This window comes from Protopterus annectens, chromosome 3.part0 (genome assembly GCF_019279795.1).
Source record: "Protopterus annectens isolate FY-2018-M chromosome 3.part0, PAN1.0, whole genome shotgun sequence".
NCBI classification, from domain to species: Eukaryota; Metazoa; Chordata; order Ceratodontiformes; family Protopteridae; genus Protopterus; species Protopterus annectens.
Genome location: NC_056731.1, coordinates 1,486,553,089 through 1,486,572,643, shown reverse-complemented (window position 1 = coordinate 1,486,572,643; position 19,555 = coordinate 1,486,553,089).

Below are 19,555 nucleotides of genomic sequence, written 5' to 3'. Positions count from 1 at the left end.
TTGATATATATTACATTTCAGTAAATATGGGGTTATAGCAGACTACTGTCACACTTTAGTTTGAGTAGCCAAAGCTTAACTTCTCAGATATCCATAAGAGATGTCCTTGACTTTGTCTCAAAGCTTCATCCTGTCTGCCAGTTATGAGCTTTTAAGAAAGTATGCCTAACTGGATGCCAACTGCTTCAAGTTTACTGCTGTGAGCAAGATGTTCTAGCTTGACATAAACATTTTAAGGATACATAATAATATACTGTCTTTTACACAATCTGTGAAAAAAATAAAGGACTACCCTCCTAAATCATAAATGCTGCACTTTTTTACCTGACTACTGGAGTTGGAGCAGCAGTAACATTTAATAGAGCAGTATAGCTAGTAAGTGGGTCAATGACTTCCTATAGAAGGAAGGGAAAGAAGCAGGGTAGACATGTAAAGACACACACACACACACACACACACACACACACACACACACACACACACACACACACACACACACACACACACACACACACACACACACACACACACATGCAAAAATGCCCCCACACACATGGACAAACACAAGCATACACACACACACACACACACACACACACACACACACACACACAATACCCACAAACATGCACAAACACTTACACCCACACACACACGCACACAAACACAGTAAAGTAAACACAGATAAGTATTTATACAACTTCACAGACACTCCTAGGAAAGGCTGACACAGATTCTCCAGCTGTGGCCCTATACCCAGGCTGTACTGTAGTAATTACTGCCACCACCAGCTAATAATTATCAGCTACACAAAGGCCCTTAAAAGCATGTCCAATTATTACTGTGCAATATTAATATCCAATAGTAATGTAACTTATGCAATCAAGGCTTATTGGAAGGGCGTAGTCCCGGATCACTTATAAGCATACAATGTACTCTAGATCATAAATTATCTCTACATAAACCAGCCACAGTTGAAAAGGGTTTAAAAATATTTAAAAATAAATACCAAAAACACAAGACAATACTACACCACAGTGCCATTCAAGAGTTCAGAGATCACACAGAAACTTAAAATAATTCAGTAGTACAGTTCTGACATAACAGAAAAACACCTAGTCTAATTTTTATAGTCCTAGCTATTTCTACAAGAAAACACACTTCTAAGATAACTTACTTAAGAGAGCAGGCAGTGCTGTAGGTTAGATATCAAGACAAAAATGCTTAATAATCTCTGGTTCTCACTGTTTAAATTGAAACTGCAATTCTGCTAAACATTACATCATCTTTTACACCTTCCTGGTTCCCAGGCTACACAGAAACTGCATTTACATTCTTTTACACTTAGAACAATAAAGGACATTCTACATGTAAATGATGGTAATTAATTTTAGCCTTAAAACAATAGGCAGGAAGCCCACATATAGTCGGACTGGAGCCAGCTTGTAAAACATCAAAGGCAGTGATGAAATAATTTAAATTTCAAAGGACCAACAAGAATTGCTTGACTTAGTTTTCTTTACTGCAGATGGCAATGTTGCCACATTGTTTTAAGTTCAACATTCACAGTATTTACAAATAGTAGAAGTATGTAGCAACTTTTATTAGACTAGGCTGGCAGCCTTAACCCATCTCCACCAGTCTTCACAGGGTGCACACCACTACAGAGATTAAGTACAGGATCTAAGAAAAGGTAGGCTTTTTGGTATGGTGGTTGATGTGGGATAATACTTACAAAGCCAAAGGTATTGGTATGGAATAAAATGTAGACGCTAATAGACATTTTTATCTCATTCACTGGAGAAAGAGCAATTTCATTTAAATTCTAAAAATGACCATTTTGCTGTGAACTGGACATATAACTTCAGAGAGCTGTTCACTGTAGCAAGCCAATGACTTACTGCATACTTGACTTGATTAAGGGGATGAAACCACATTTTGGGTTAAATGTTAGTTATATTTGATTCATGGTACATTAATACCTAACAGCCATGCACTGTCTGTGTTTTTCAGGTCAGTCAGTCTAAATGAGTACAGTTATCAGTGGGGCTCTGCTGTAGTTGGAACTTCATGGCCTCATGCTACTTTCTGCCTTTGGTCATAAGATGTCTTTTGCAGCTATGTTATGGATCATAATTCTAAAATGAACTTACACATCCTGTGGCACAGTCCACCATTGGTGTCCATGTGACTCCAAAAGTCTACCTCTTCAATACTAAGCCACAGAACAGGTGCCCCATGCCAAGACATGTTGTGTGCCAGTTCATTTTCATATACCACGTGTATATCCAGGAGTTGATGTTTGAGTACAGTTTTCATATTAAAATGATTGTTACTATTCCTTTAGAAGGAAGCCAATGAATAATTTTTTACATTCATGTAAGTTTTGCAGCATTAAACAAATGTAGTTACTAATCAGTTACCACTGGATGAGTTACAACTCATTGATTGCTTTTTCTCAAATTAAATCATTACTGGAGCAATTTCTGTTGAAACTTACATCACAGAATCATACAATCATAGAATGTATAAGGCCAATAAGCCATTTGGCCATTTATGGCTTGCATGTACCCATCCGTAGACCTTACCTCATTATTCAAAGAGTGTTAGGCCAGTCATACAAGGATGGGGATGGGTTTATGAATACCCATCATATTTTCTTAGTCCTTTTGTTAATGGAAGGCAGTGTATCACATTCCTTGAATTGGGGAGAACGTTTGTTTGAGAGACGGGATAATAATCATTGTTTAACAAATTAGCCTCTTTAATTTAATTTGTTTATTTGATGAAGCAGGTTCAGATCTTTGGTTATAAAGTTCACTGGAGTGTGTGATTTGTGGAGAAATAAGAGGTTTTGGTCTCCCCTTCCTCCACTAGCTCATTAGACAAGGCACAGATTGCCCCTAAGGAGTCTATAGACAATGACCACAGGGACAAGTCCACCAGAATCTGTTGGAAGCTTAGGTCTTTCAAGCCCAAGATCATTTTTGTCAGGAATAGTTAGGGTCTCTCAATCTGCTTGAAATGTTTGGCAAGGTAAATCCCAAAGGAAGCACTGTTTGAATGATGGGCCTGATCATTGCAGAATATGAAGGGGTAGGGACATCTATAGAGCTAGAGGAAATACCATTTGTAAAAGGCTTTAATAGATAGAAGAATTTCCTAACCACTTTTGTAGTATGATCACCAAAAAAGAGGGAGTTTCCTACACATGTTCCATGATCTCTTACAATATCTTCAGTTTGGAGTGAGGTGATTTCTATACGATAAACTGGATGGAGGGTCTGTTTGTCAGTGTAAAAATATTGCATCTTTTAACATTTAGTTTTAGTCTGTTCTCTGAGCACCAGCTATTAATATGTCTAAATTCATTTTGCAGCAACTGTATATCAGAAGGGGATTTAAGTATAACACCCAGTTAACAATCATCTGCAAACCTAGTTAACCAGAGTTACCAGGTTTTGATTTGGAGATCAGAGAAGTAAATGTCAAATTGTGGAGGTCCCAGCAAAGATTCCTGTGGTAACCTACTGGTTACTTTCATGCTCTCTGATGATGCATCTACCATCCTCACATTATGGGTTCTGCCCCTCAGCCAGCTATCCCCCAAATTACATGCTGATAAATTTGGAGACCATTTAACTTTTTTATAATATCTGCATGTGGAATGGTATAAAATACTTTGCAAGGGTAAGAAATGATATATGGATAATGTGTCCACTATTCATAGCTTGTATTGCCATCTCAAAAAACAAACAAACAAAAAAAAGACAAGCATCATTAGACAAGATGTACCCTTAACAAAAACAAACATGGGGTGGGGGATCAAGTCTTAAAATATTTTTTATATCATAGTTTATCATAGGTGTTATAAACCATCACATGGCCTTGCAAATAGGCTCATCAGGCTGATGGGTCTATAATTCCTTGACTCCATGATGCGGCTGTACTTGTGAAGTGGCATCAGAACTGCTGGATCCCAAACCTCGGGAACAAAGCTGGTGTATAAGCTCAGGATAAGCAGTTGTAGCAGTGGGTCAACTAGCACATGTTTAATGTTGTTCAGCAGACAGCCTGGTATTTTATCAGGTCCCATAGAGGACATATTTTTTTGTTTTGGAGAATACTTTTAACAAGTGTTCTTTTATGATGACAGAGGGTCTGTGATACTAAGCTATATGTGGATTTTATATAGATGTTTTTCAGGTGAAAGTTGCACAGGATTTGCTAATGCATTTGCTATATCCATAAAGTAGATAACCCCATGCCAAGATATGTGGTGCCAGTTCATTTTCATATACCAGGTGTATATTTAGGAGTTGACATGTGACTGCAGTTTATACATTAAATTGATTGTCACTATTCCTTTAGAAGGAAGTAGGTAGTGTTATCATGAATGCATTCTCAGCAAGGTTAGGTTTTGTTTTGCAACTTCCTGATATAAGTTAAGAAGAATTTCTAATTATCCTTCTATTCTGATGCCAGCCTAAGCTCATTGGAAGCTTTTCTTTTTCTGATGGTATTTTTCAGTACCTTGGTTAACCATTTGATGTGACCTTGATTTATGGGTCTTTAGTTTTGCGACACATTCTAATGACCTTTTCCTTTCATTATATTGTTTATTTTTCTGTGAGGGCCACCAGCCTAGTTTGCTCTTATTCTTTCCTTTTTGTTTAGCTTTGATAGGGATTGGCAGATTTATGCAGTATTCTATGTGGGGATAGAATTTATATGCAGAACTACTAGCCATGGCAACTTTTTCGGGGGGGAGTACATTTACACATGAACTTACAAACTGTATCATAAAATTTCATGTTTGCATGCTTGATGTCTATGAATACTTATTATCATCTGCTGTTTAGGGATTTTGAAAGAAATAGTAACTAGTTTGTGGCCAGACACGATTGAGAAATGGTATATAAGTGGAACAGTGCTGCACAGATGCTATATTTGTAAGGACCAGGTCAAGAACATTTTTGTCTTCTACTGGGCTTTTTGACAATTTGATCAATACAATTCTTGTTTATGAAACTGAGGAAGCTTAAGGCACAGCCTACATTTAAGCCATAGGTCTCCCATTTTATTACAGGGAAGTTAAAATCTCACAGGATGATAGTGATTAACTCTTTTTTCCCAATCTATCTTTTCTTCTAGATTTTTTGACAATGGAGTTAGCATATATAGGCAAGGGGTATGACAGGGCAAATCCCTCACCTGTGCAGTAGAAGAGATATTGTCTTCTGTAAAACAATACTTATTTCATGGGGTTTTGTTATATTGGAAATTCATCTAGTCATGCTTGTATGACTGGAACAGTAGTCACTTGAGAATGTAACTTTTCAGAATCAAAATAAGTTTTGTGAGTTACCAAAGAGATAGCCTATTGTTGTAAAAGCTGTCAGTGCTTGGACAGATGATTAGTACATTCATTATCCTTATCTTTTCTCATATACTCACTCAGTTCTAACTTCCATAACATTCTTTTACACTTCTGACCTTCCTTAAGTCTTTCAGTTATTCTGCTTATGTCTCTTTCCCTTCCAAAATGATTTTTTTTTTAATTTTCACTTTCATTTGAATTATTTTTCATGTAAATTCAAGACTTTATATAAATTCTGCTCTATAGATCTTTTAAGCCAGTTGTTACATCTTCTCTTCCTTTAGTGCAAATCTTCCTTGATAATGATCATTAGTATAGCCTGCTTATTTGGTTAATAAATATTAAATACATACATTTTACATAATAATATGGCAAAAACCTATGCTATTAGTTGGTATAAAAATTCTACACCATTGAATATGTTTTCTAGTTATCTCAGTGATACAACTTCTTAGCAATGATAGCTATTTGACAACTGTCAGTAAGTACCCCTACAGGCGAAAAAAAAAAATCTATCCTGGAAAGATGGTACAAATCTGAAATCCATCCTTTACTTTGGTGGCCAAAAGAAACTTAACTGACACATTCCTAGCCTTTTTAAATTTAAGGTTAGATAGCAGTGCCAGAAGGCATGTTTGCAATCAAACAATGACTTCTCATTGGTATTCAAAAGCAAGCACACTGATTGGAGAGCCCAACCAGAGTGTCCATTGTAAATTGAGCACATGCCAGTAGGAAAAAAAAATCCAGCTGCTGTGCTATGGAGGAGAGAACAAAATATGAGAAAAATCAGGTACATTCTGCAAAACTTAAAAAAAAAAAAACATACCTGATTTTTCTTCTATTTCTGTCTCTCCTAAAATTTCAACAGACTAATATATTTCTGACCTGTTCTAATATTTACAGAATGTTCAGATTCTTGCCTCATAGTTTTGGTCTTTTCCACATAAAAATGTAGTTTCACGGCAAGCCACTGGGGATTGAAGTCATTAAATAATGACAGACGTTTGAGGTTTAGGTTTCATATCCTTCAAAAAATGCACACTAATTCAAAACTTCTTAAAGCAACTTTCTAAGTTTATGAGAGCAATAAAATCTATCACTGTTTTTGGACCTTTGCCCCCCCATGTTGCACTTTGTCTATCATTAAAACTTGAAAGAAAATAAACAGCAACAGATATTCTCTTTTCTTTACAGCTTCTTTTAAACAGCACTGATGTACTGTGCAAGCAAGGCAGTGCGAGTCCCATACGCATGCGCAGTACATCAACAAATGTAGAAGAATGCGTTGGAACACTACAGTGACATTGCACAAAGACATTATTTAAGAAAGGTAAGTGATTTCTTTCTTAAATAATCTTATTGTACAATAGCAAAAACCCACTCCTGAGTGTGCAGAATGCTGGATTTACCCACAGTTGGCTTTGTTCGATCACTCGGGCTTTGCTCTTGTGAACAAACCACACCATGGGTAAATCCAGCATTACCCACACCCAGTCATGAATTATTGCATAAGTGTTTAACAGAAGCAATTAACAAAAAAAGTAGAATTAAGTACACTGATCCAGTCTGTAATAACTAGTCATAACTTCTTCCTGAGTTTTGCTATACAAGATTGTCTGACATTAGCCATATTATCCATTCTGACTTCATTGACTTTAATAACAATTGCTGCTTCCAAGCCAATGAGGACATACTAGTTGAATAGTCTCTGTCCAAATATGCTGAAAACATTCACATATTAAGAAATTCTGTTACTATGATAATAAAGCCATGTCCAACCCGGAATTAATGGACATGCTGCACCTCAGAAAATCCAAATCCCATCAAGCTACGCGTTCGAGAGATTTGAACCTCAGCACTGAAATAAATAGGACATGCTGGAGGGACAGATTCATAACCCAGAGGCTCCCTTCAGTCTGGAATAAAATCCTAGTCCAGGTTAGGCAGAGTCTCTCATTGACTCACTTCAAGAGGAATCTTGATGAGAGGATGGGAGATCGTAAGTTTACCCCGAGTATCACTTCTGTGTCACTGTTAGATAGAGGCACAGTATACTAACCTCGAAAAAGGGCATAGCAAAATTAATTTAAAATGGGTGGCGAAAGCCAAACACACTCTGGCTAGGCTTATAAATGCCCTAGGGCAGATAGTCTAGTATGAACCTATGAACCTAATCCTAATCATTTTGTGTAGTCAGAGAGAAATATCCACATTACAGGATGCATTTTCAAAATGAATTGAAATGTCACGCATCTATAAAATGAACAGCTGTGTTGATAAACCAGGCTATTCACCCCATAATTATGTCAACACCTGCAAAGCATTTACTTTTCCCATTGAACCATGATCTGTCAACTCATCTGACATTCATAACAGATTGCTCATGGGACAAGAATTTATTAATTATTTTCTTCTTTAATAAAATCTAGATAATAAGTTACATTTCATTGTTTACTTTGTTGTAATTTGTTAGCTGAGCATGTAAGCCTTTTTATTGATCTTTTCTAGTCATGAGCCATGCTCAAAATGAGTACCATTAACACAGTTGATAGATATTATGTAGAGTAACATTGTATGTATTTTGAGTAGTATGTTCAGTATTTCAGCATTCCCAATGGTACTTGCAGGAAAATGTGTAATGCCACTGAATGTTTTCTATTATGCATTTAAATTTGTCAGTAAAAGAAAAAGATGAATTTTAGGTTGAACATCATCAAGAATGCAATTCCATTCAACTTCCTCTAAAAGGTGCCCTTCCACCAGATTTGCCAGTTTTGCACATGATCATGAAAATTGCAGTCCCAATTTTACAACTTGGAAGAATGAACTGCCTATGATTTTCAAATTACACATTTGTATGGCTTTAAATTCAATCAAAATTACCGTCAGTATGAGTTTGGATAACATTTATAGAATATTTATAAAGTCTACATCAAAAGCTCTCATAAAGCCTTTAAGAATATGATTAACTGTTGCTAATATTTCTGTTATTTTTGTATGGAAACAAATAAGGTTACAGTTCTATATAAATATGCATGCAGCATTGATGCCCATTAAAGATAATATTTTTAGTTTAAAAACTCATTTTAATAAATACATATTAAATAATACCATTTCCCATGATTATGATTTTTTGGACTTCATTGAATTTTACAGCTAATAACTTAATACTAAACATGAGTGTTTCATTCATTGAGTCACAGGGCCTTGCAATTTCAAAGACACACTGAAATAATCTTAAAACAAGTTGTGTTATGAGTATGAATGGCAACACTGAACCAGTCAAGTACACTGGTAACCAATCAGATATTGTATCAATTATTAACAATGTAGACAAGACTTCAATGCAGTAAAGTTCAAAAATGCAGTATTTAGATAATAAAGCTACATTGCTTGAAACTGTATTAAAGGTTACTGCTTCATAAAATGTTTCTATTTTATCTGTTACTAAACTTTTCTTCCTGCAAGGGCAATATTTGGTGTTAAAATGAAGAAATACAGCAATGAAAAAGTTAGATGATACTGAAAATTGAACCATTTGTAACAATATCAGTATTTTAGGTCTGTCTGAAGATGTTAAAAAAGGAGACGACACATGACATTTGCATTGACTGCATGGATTAAAACTGTGTTTGGCATTGGTTTTAGCATGTCTTAAAAAAATAGTCCAAAACAAACAGTAAGGCAGAGAACTCCACGTAAAGCCAATAAAATATTTATTCAATAAAATCACAAATGAAATGTGCGCTTTCAGGCTATATGCCCTTCATCAGATAAAGCAGAGAACTGAATACTTCATATTTAAAATGTCAAGCATCCTATCACAACTCAGTATTTTACCCTCCTTTTTCTAAGGATGGGTTTTAAAGGCACAGTAGTATTAATGCCTGGATGCTTGTCTGCCCCTAATCTCACTATCCATCTTGTTTCCATACATTCTGTGTCTATGTATATGGGATTGAGGCTATTGAAAATTTGCTTTACAACAAGATGCAGTGCAATAGTGAGGATACTCAGAGAATTTGTAAATTGTTGAGCATAGTACTTGAGAATAACATTTTTCATTGTCAAGGGAGGCAGTATAGACAACAGCGAGGGGTTGCCATGGGCACACCCTGTGCCAACTCTTATGCCAATCTTGCATTAGCATATTGGGAAGATTGCACTATATTTGACACTGTACATGCATGGTCCAACAATTTATGTCTCTACACACGTTTTGTAGATGATATTTTTTTCTTATGGGATGGTACTACACAAGATTTGAAAACTTTCATTACATACTTGGAAGATAGCTCAACTTTCTTCAGATTTTCAGAGAATCACTCATCATCCTTGATAGAATTTCTGGATGTGAGGATAAATAAGGAAGAAGGTGGTCAAATAAGCACGTCGTTATACAGGAAAGATTGCTGGCGCAATAGTTTATTAAGTTATGACAGCACACATCCACGGCATACCTTTGATAATATTGTCAAAGGGCAGGTAAGCAGGATATCAAGAATTTGTAGTAATGAGAATAGGTTCCATGAAGAAGTGGACCAGTTTCAGGATCATTTACTAAGAAGAGGTTATAAATACAAGAAAATAGCACCATTAATAGCTACAGGTAAATCCAAATGAAACAGTACAGCTAGGCCATGGGTACTTACAGAAACTACTGATGTCCTAGGCACACATGAAGTGTCACAAACAAAGAAAAAAGAAGCTCAAGAGAGAGTTAATATTGTTTTAACATATAGCAGTGATGTAGGCAATATTTGTGCCATTATTAGACGTCATTGGCAAATATTACATACAGATCCGAAAATTAAAGAGGCTATAGGGAGTATCCCTAGCTTTGTGTTTAGAAAGAACAATAGTTTAAAAGATCTACTCTGTAAAGAGCCTATGGTAAATGCAATGAGTGTTATTAAAACTAATAAGAAAGGTACACATTCATGTCATCATTGTAAAGCTTGTCGATTTATTTCTCAGACTGAGGTTGTTGTGCATCCTAGGACCAGGAAAAAGTATACATTTAATGGTTATGCTGACTGTGCAACACGTAATTTAGTATATATAGCAGTATGTCAAACTTGCGATACATATTACGTTGGGAAAACTAACAATATGTTAAAGACCAGGATATTTCAACATTTATCAGATACCAAACATGCACGTGAACACAATGCGCTGGCACAACACATAAAAGATAATGATACACATTCATTTTTATTTATGGTGATACAGGTTATTAACCCCAATGTTAGAGGTGGTAATTTAAGCAATGACACAGAATGTATGGAAACAAGATGGATAGTGAGATTAGGGGCAGACAAGCATCCAGACATTAATACTACCGTGCCTTTAAAACCCATCCTTAGAAAAAGGAGGGTAAAATACTGAGTTGTGATAGGATGCTTGACATTTTAAATACGAAGTATTCAGTTCTCTGTTTTATCTGATGAAGGGCATATAGCCTGAAAGCGCTCATTTCATTTGTGATTTTATTAAATAAATATTTATTGGCTTTACGTGGAGTTCTCTGCCTTACTGTTTGTTTGGACTGTTGCTTTGTTTTTGGCGGAGTATCTTAGTGCTAAAGGAATTTTATTCTTTGTTTTGGATGTCTTAAAAATAGAAATGACATTCAGAGACACCTAAGTATGATAGATAGGTAATCTAAGAAATATAATGAAGTTTAATAACTTTTTAGATCAGAAGGTAATGAAAATGAGGACCTAGATGAAATTCAGTGTTAGAGAAAATGGCTCAGTGATACAATTAAATTATAATTATATAGCAGTGGAGTTGTATTCTTAATTAAATGGATTAAGTATATTAATTCCATGATCTAATTGAGGTGTCCAGCTACACAGGGAATATCTATACAGGGTTATCCAGTTTACTTCTTTTAATGAAGTTGTTAACTTTTGCATGCCTGAGTTTAACTACAGTCCTCATTCTGCTGAATCTATATAACTAGGTCTCAGACTCTTTTTGGAGTTGCAAAATGTTTAAGCTTAATAAGGAAAAATCAGGAAGGGACATTTGTAGGGACAATATGTAGCTTGACACTGGTACTCAGAAAACAACCAATCTTCATAATATGACAATACGAATCCTGTTTTTTTTTCTGACCAAAGTTGCCAGTGAAGACAAAGATTATGCTTATCTATAATTATTTATTATTAAATGATGATCAATATGCATGCAGTCAGTTAGTTACACTTCTAAATTGAGTCTCATTTTGTTTTAATCTTTTTTAAGACTGGTACATGTGCAGGCTGTACTGCCAGAAAAAGAGTACTATAGATCTATAGATATATGACAAAGTCAAGGACAATGAGCTGAAAACTGGAACTTTATACTTTTTCTGTCTTCTTTATGCATGAAAATGTTCTTTGAAAGTTTTATAAATGATTGTGTCTCCTTCTTTGGTCTCCTAATGAGCATCAGATTTTGTTCACAATGCATTTTGTGTTTTATAATCAAATGTTTATGATTATAAAAAATGTTTTCCCCAGTATTAAGTATAAAACATTTTAGCCTTCTTGGCATGTGTTCTTTAGGTAACCCTAAGCTTCATTTAAAGAAGTATATCGCATGACATTACATTCATTTATTCAACTAACTAGCCCAAATAATTGTGTCTTCTTTTTCAAAACCAAACTGACCTTTTCTATTTTAACCTTGTATTGCAAAACTAATCCATGGAGTCAAGCATTTCAATTGTTACATTTTTTTAGAAAGAAACAATAACATTTTAGTGAGTATTTATTATTTATTTGTTTATTTATTTATGCATTTCTTAACTGAGTAGGTGCTCTGGCATGAAGACCCTTTTAAGGCACAATCCAAGCCACATGTCAGAGACGTACAATAAAATACATAAACAGAAACTTGATTACATATACAATGGTATAATTGCTAAACAAATGTGATATCTAAAAGCATAAACATGATTAACCTAAAATTGACTCAATATATGTAGTATGCAAAACAGAATTCAAAAAGTTATTACAGAAGTTGTAAATAACTTGTAAATGTTCACACTTGCATACATAGTAAACATGTTTCATTACCTCGTACCTTGGTGACTTACTGTATCCTTATAGCATGGATTTTTTTTCTTTTATTTCTTTGAACTGGCATGTTTGCATTTTAACTATAGAAATGTGGCAAAGCTTTCTTTTTCTGGGTTTTTAATATTTAGCTATAGAAATATTGCTGACATGTTTTGTTTTTATGTTAAGATTGTCTCTGGAATTTATAAAAGAGCTCACCACTTACAGAAAGTGACTACCAGAGGAACAGTAATTTCAGAGAGGGTGAAAAATGTGATTCTGAGATAAATGTGATTATACTGAGAAAGATTAATTAACACAAGCACTGCCAATGCTGATGGTGGCAGTAATCTCCCCAGCAACCCATGCATTATGTAGGCAAAGGCAACTGATAATCACACACACACACACACACACACACACACACACATACACAGATGCACACACACACACACACACACACACACACAGACACACACACACACACACACACACACACACACACACACACACACACACACACACACACACAAAACACACACGCACATGCACCCACACACAAGCACACATGCACACATACACACACACCCACTCACACACACGCACACATGCATACACATGCACAGACACAAACACACACACACACACACACACACTCCCACACACAAACACACACACGCACACATGCACACACACGCACACACACAAACACACACACACACACACACACACACACACACACACACACACACACACACACACACACACACACACACACACACACACACACACACACACACACACACACACACACATACAAAGACACACACACACACACAAAGGCACACACATGCACCCGCACACAAGCACACACACACACACACACACACACACACACACACACACACACACACACACACACACACACACACACACACACACACACACACACACACACACACACACACACAGACACATACACATGCACAAAACCCATACACACACAAACACAAACGCACACACACACACACACACACACACACACACACACACACACACACACACACACACACACAGTCATTTATCAAGAAACAAGTCCACACATTCTATGACAGTCACACAAACACTCACAATTCACCAGCATGCATGCTCCAGAATATAAATACACATGCAGACACTTTATTTCCTCCCTAACCTCCCTAGTGTGACCATCCAGAGAGACACAAACGTATACACATACACACATTCAATCTTCTTCATTCATGCCCCTATAGCAATGTATACACATGCACACACACACACACACAGACACCCTACATACCCTTACCCCCATGTCTTCTCATAACTTACATACACTTTGCCTGCTTCTATAGGTGTGAATGAGTGACCGCCATCCTTTTTATGGCATTCACTTTTTCCTCCAACAATGACATTTTACATTCCCAAGTGATTCTCTGATTCACTCAGCAGGGTAGATCTGGAGCCACTGGAATTTCTGGGAGATAGCACATGGCTAATTAGCAATAGCTACTTCCCCATATTGCTACATTAGCACTTAGCTCTACCAGTGAGACCACTCTCAATGTTGAGGGCTCAACAGTGAGAAATGTCAGTGGTAGTATAGTATTAGAATTAGAAAGGTTTGTCATGAGTGATGAAATAGCCACATTAATGCTTCCCTCCACAGTAAGCCTTTCATTATGGGTGCATAGGTACTTAAGGCAAATCAGTACACATCACATCTCTAGACCTCACAAAGGCATTTCATTACCATCCCATACTAAAGTATTGTAAATAAGCTTTTCCAACTAAATGTAAATCTCTATGTAACTTATGGGATTACAAACTGGCTCACAAATAGAACCCATGAAATTAGAGTGGGTGGCTCTACCTTCTCCGTTAGACCTGTCACAAACAGTGTACCCAGGGTTCAGTTCTTGGGCTACTTCTATTTGGCATTTGCTTTTCAGAGGCCAAAGAAAAAGTTATGAGTTTATAGCAGACCAATATTCCATGGAGTTAACCAAAATCCTCCAACAGAGCTTTTCCTAAACCAATAGCTGGTGTTAAAGCCATGAACTGGAACTAAATACAAATAAATTATATAATCTCATCCTTCAGCAAGCATGACATCCCTTGTAACTATCACATTAACTACATATCCCTGAATGTTGACCCCATAGTCAGAGATCTGGGTACCTATGGCAACAATTAACTGTCCTTTGATCTTCATGCATCTGCTATTGGAAGAAAGCCTTTTTTCATTGCACAGCTTATATCCAAAGATGTGGTGTTCTCGCCCAGGGATGTAACCATTCTACTGTAATCATCTCTCATCAGGCAGATCATTGAGTATAATACCCCATTTGGTTTATACCTGCTGGAGAACCACAATGCTCTCTCAATAAAAAATGCAGATTAACTGAAAAAAAATATGCAGAGCATTTCAAAAGCCTTTTCCCTATACTTTGTATCATGCTGGCTACTAACAGGCAATCTCTGCCTCACAAACAGAACCTCATCAGACCCATTCCTATCAGACTTATTGTATATTAACATGTGCAATGGTAGCATGAGCACCCAGTCAAGGAATCTCAGTCACTTCTGGAACATAATTACAATGCGTTGGAGGGATATGTATGCATCAAGAGAATATCTCTTCTGTGGAATGATCTTCCACTCCATGTAAAACAAAGCACTTCTCTTACTCTCTTCAAGTAATTTTTAATTTGGACAAATGAATGGGAAACCACAAATTCATCCATGGCATAACACTCATGTCCTTTATTGATAGGGGCAACATGCGAAAGTCCCAACATATCTTTGTTTTTCACACATCTGGATAAGTACTTGTACATAAAATATAAGGGCTAAAAACTACCATGGGAATGTAAGACTAGGCTAGTCAATATCCTTATAGATCAATAGCCTAGTAAGCACCAGTGAACTTATGAACCTAGCTGAACAGAACAATTATTCATTTCATCATTTTTTCTTTGAGACTTTCACATTTGTATAATGTTTTCAAATAAAAACCCTTCAACACTGGAAGAACACGTGGGCATATGGATTCAAACAAAAGAAGGAAAATATGAAGAAGTGGGAGATGGAAAAGGCAGACATGACTAAGAAGGAATACTGATTGGCTAACAGGTTAAGACAGCAGCTGCAATAGCAAAGAGCAAGACCTCAAAGAAGATCTACCTGCATGTTGAAAGTGTCTCAGCAGATGGCAAAAATAAACACTGCCTGATCACAATGCAAAGACAGAAAGATAAAGAATATAGTCATTGGACATCATTCATAAGGGATGCTGACATCAATCTGTTCCCCAGTCCAGAAGACATTAAAGGCAGATGGAAAGAGTACTTCCAGTAGTTTCTGAATAAAAAAAAAAACACAGAAGTTGTGCTGCTTCATGCTCTGCTTGCAATGAAAGAGGAAGAAGAACCTACCCTAAAAGTGGGTCCCTATTATTTTAGTGAACGCAATGAATTGCGAACGCTGATGAGTCGAACGTCATTACGCAAAATGCAAAATACCGAAAGCACGGAACAGCAATTCTTTTCATAGGGAAAAAAATCACTGTGCTGTTTTCGGGACTTTGCCATTTCCTCTATTGTGGTGCGATCTCTGAGTTGGTATATTTAAGTAGGGGGGTGTGGGGGTGAAGCCCCCCACTTTATTTTGTGTTTTGATTTTTTTTTAGTATGGATCAGTGATTTTTTTCCCCTGGAAAAAAAAATTGCTGATCCGTGTGTTCGACATTTTGGGTTTTCGGGGACTGTTGGTTGATTATATAGCATTCACAATTCATTGCGTTCGCTTATATAATATAGACCCCTAAAACTAGTAGGTACAGCAATGAGGAAAATGAAGCCTGAGAAAACGTCTGGCTCAGATGAAATAACAGCAGATATGATCAAGATGTTGGGTGAGTTAGGAGAAAATAGCTTCTGAGGGTACTCATTTCTGGTTTGGAGAGAAAGGCATATCCTAAATGACTGGATAATAAGCATCTAGTAGTAGTGTACTAAAACAAAGGACGCATTCTCAAATGTAGGCAGTACAAGGCTATCACACTCCCGTCACACTGCATGAACACACTGGAGAGTGTGATAGATAAACATAAATGTAGAGTTAGTAGAGATTAAGATGGAAGATGAGCATTTTGGATTCAGATTAGGATGTAATACAACCAATTTCATGCTTGGAATAAGACAGATAGTGGAGAAGAAGCTGCAGAAGAGAAAAGATAAAGGAGTACAACTAGGCATTCCTACCAAGAGTTGAAAAAATGATATGACAAAGTTCCAAGAAAGTTGATTTAAGCAGTCATGTGATGGTTCAAGGTCCCAGAAACATTGATTGAGTTAGTGCAGGACATGGCAAAGGATGAAATGGCAAAAACATGGGCAGTATTCAAGCACAAATAGGAGCTTCCAGTGGAAGGGGGAGTGAGTGTGCATCAGGGTTCAGCTCTGAATCCTCTGCTGTTCATACTGGTGTTGAGCTACATTAGGAAACAGGTCAGAGCAGACAATTCAATACATCTGTATGTAGGCAATGGGACTGGAATTTAAAACCACAGGGACAATGGAAGCAAGTGAGTAGAAACAAGACTGTTCTGACTGGGTGGTTGAGGAGAAGGTAAGGGAATTCTAAAGGAGGAAATCAAAGTTAGAATCATTGATGCTGCAGCCAAATGACACAGAGGATCAGAGGTAGTGTGTGACAGAGTAATACCAGAGCAAATTAAATATAAAGTGTACAAAACACTACTGCAACCAGGACTTTAGTATATTAAAGAAACCTGTGCAGTGAAGGTGCAACCATTAAGGAAGCTAGAGGTGATAGAGACTGAGTGCCAGAAATGGGCAATACAGTGCACACTAGGAGGCAGAGTGCCAGAAGTGGGTAATAGAGTGTACACTAGGAGACAGAGTGCCAAAAATGGGTAATAGACTATGTGCTGTGGGACAGGTGAAAGAATGAGGACATCAGAGCAGAAGGTGGCCTCAACTACAGAGAAGGTCAAAAAGAACAGATCATGGTGAATCAGTCACAAGTGCAGGAAATCAGGAGATGATTTGGTGAACAATAATAGAGAGAGAAAGGAAGAAGGAAAGAGAAAAGCAGAATGTCCAGCCAAAAGCTGGATCATGTTAGGGAAGACCTGCAAAAGTCAGTCTTGACGGTCAAAGAAGTTAGGATAGAGGTAATGAATTTAGAAAGATAGTGAAAGGTGACCTGATAAACCAACCAAATACAGAAAAATGTGGAAAAGCGGTACTGCTGCATCTGCTGCTGTCAATGATAATGGTCTAGCATTGAGCCTGAGGTTTTCTGATTAATTGTATTCTTTAGGCATTTTACACAGTGCCTTTAATTTTTTTTATTTCCAGTCTCTTTTATTGGAATTTCAGCTAATGACACAGACCTATCACTGAAAAATTATGACTGAATATTTTTTTTCAAATTTAGTTCTCATAATTATCTTTTAATTGAAATTAAAAATCCTGACTGAATTTTTTAATGAAATCAGTTTATTATTTTAATATAACATGCATAAAATAATAAAACATAAAATTATTTACTTGCAGGCAAATAAATGTTCATAGGCATATTGGCTATCAAGGAGTTCAATGTCCTCATCTGCTATTTTTAATGGTATGTTTGCTATTCAGGCTGAATGTTGTTTTGTAGTCAGCTCATCTGAGTGTATTTTTAGCAAAGGTTTCAAACAGTAAGTGGTCCTTTAATGGTCTGTATGCTATCCTATAAGAAAGTGATATGCTACAGAGAGGAGGGATAACTGCTGTACTCTTTTGCTAATAGAAGAGTTTTAAAGGCATTTGATTATTTTTGTGATGAGTACTTGTACCTTCTGTAATTGCACCAAATAGATTGTGAGTAGTTTACAGAACAGTGTGCAGTATTCTATAATTGTTCTAATATGAAATGTACTCAAGAGAAAAAAAATACATTCCTGAAACAGTTTTCCACCTTCTAGAGGATAAGGGGGATCCATATGCTTTAAGGATATTAGCAGCTACATGGGTATCAATGAAAGATTATTGTGTTAAGTGACTCCAATGTCTTTCACTATTTATAGGTTCATAGGTTCATAGGTTCATACTAGGCTATCTGCATTATTTTGCTGTGCCTCTGTCGAGCAGTGACACTGAGGTAATCCCTGGGGTATCTCGGTATCTCCCATCCATTGGTCAAGATTTCTCTTGAACAAGGCCAGCTTTGGTCCACAGCATAGGGAGTTTTTGGGTGATGAATCTATTGGCTCTGATGGATCTAGATTTTTGAGGTGAAGCATATTCATCAAATCTGGGTTTGACATGGCCTTGTATGTTAGGCAAAGGTCACCTCTGAGCAAGCGTGGGCACTGAATAGAGCTGGAGTTCTTTCAGTCGGGCAGCATAGGACAGATTTTTGAGACCCTTTATCCTTTTGGTGAGGAACTTTGTGGCCTCTCCAGCTGCTGCAAGTGTCGGGTCAGATACATTCGGGCATTGTACTCAATCATTGGTCTGATGAGTGATGAGTAAAGGAGACTATGACCTCCCTTTGATCAGATGAGAATCCTTCATGATAAGGTGGGCAATGTAGAAGGTCTTCCTAACTACTTTAGCTACATGGGTGTCGAATGACAGACTACTATCAACCTGGGTCCCCAGGTCCCTGATAACTTCTTCTGTGCTCAGTGGATTGCCACCTATTTGGTAGCTAGGGGTAACCTTGTTTTTCCCAAAGGGTATGACTATGCATTTATTGGCATTTAACTTTAGGCGTGGCTCTGGCACCAGTTATCCGTTTCTGTGAGACCCTTCTGAAGGATATCTGTGTCAGATGTCAGTTTGCAGTCATCTGCAAACTTTGTCAGCCATAACCCTCCTGTGTTTGCTTGTACTTCGGAAAGTAGATGCCAAACAAGAGTGGGCCCAGGGACTGAGCCCCTGGGACACCACTTGTGACAGGCTTTGAGTCTGACATGGCACCAGCAACTCTGACCCTGTGGGTTCTGTCACTCAGCCAGTTTGCAACCCATCTTGTGATGTATGGGTTGACATTTAAGCTGATGAGTTTTTCAATGATACCCGAGTGGGGT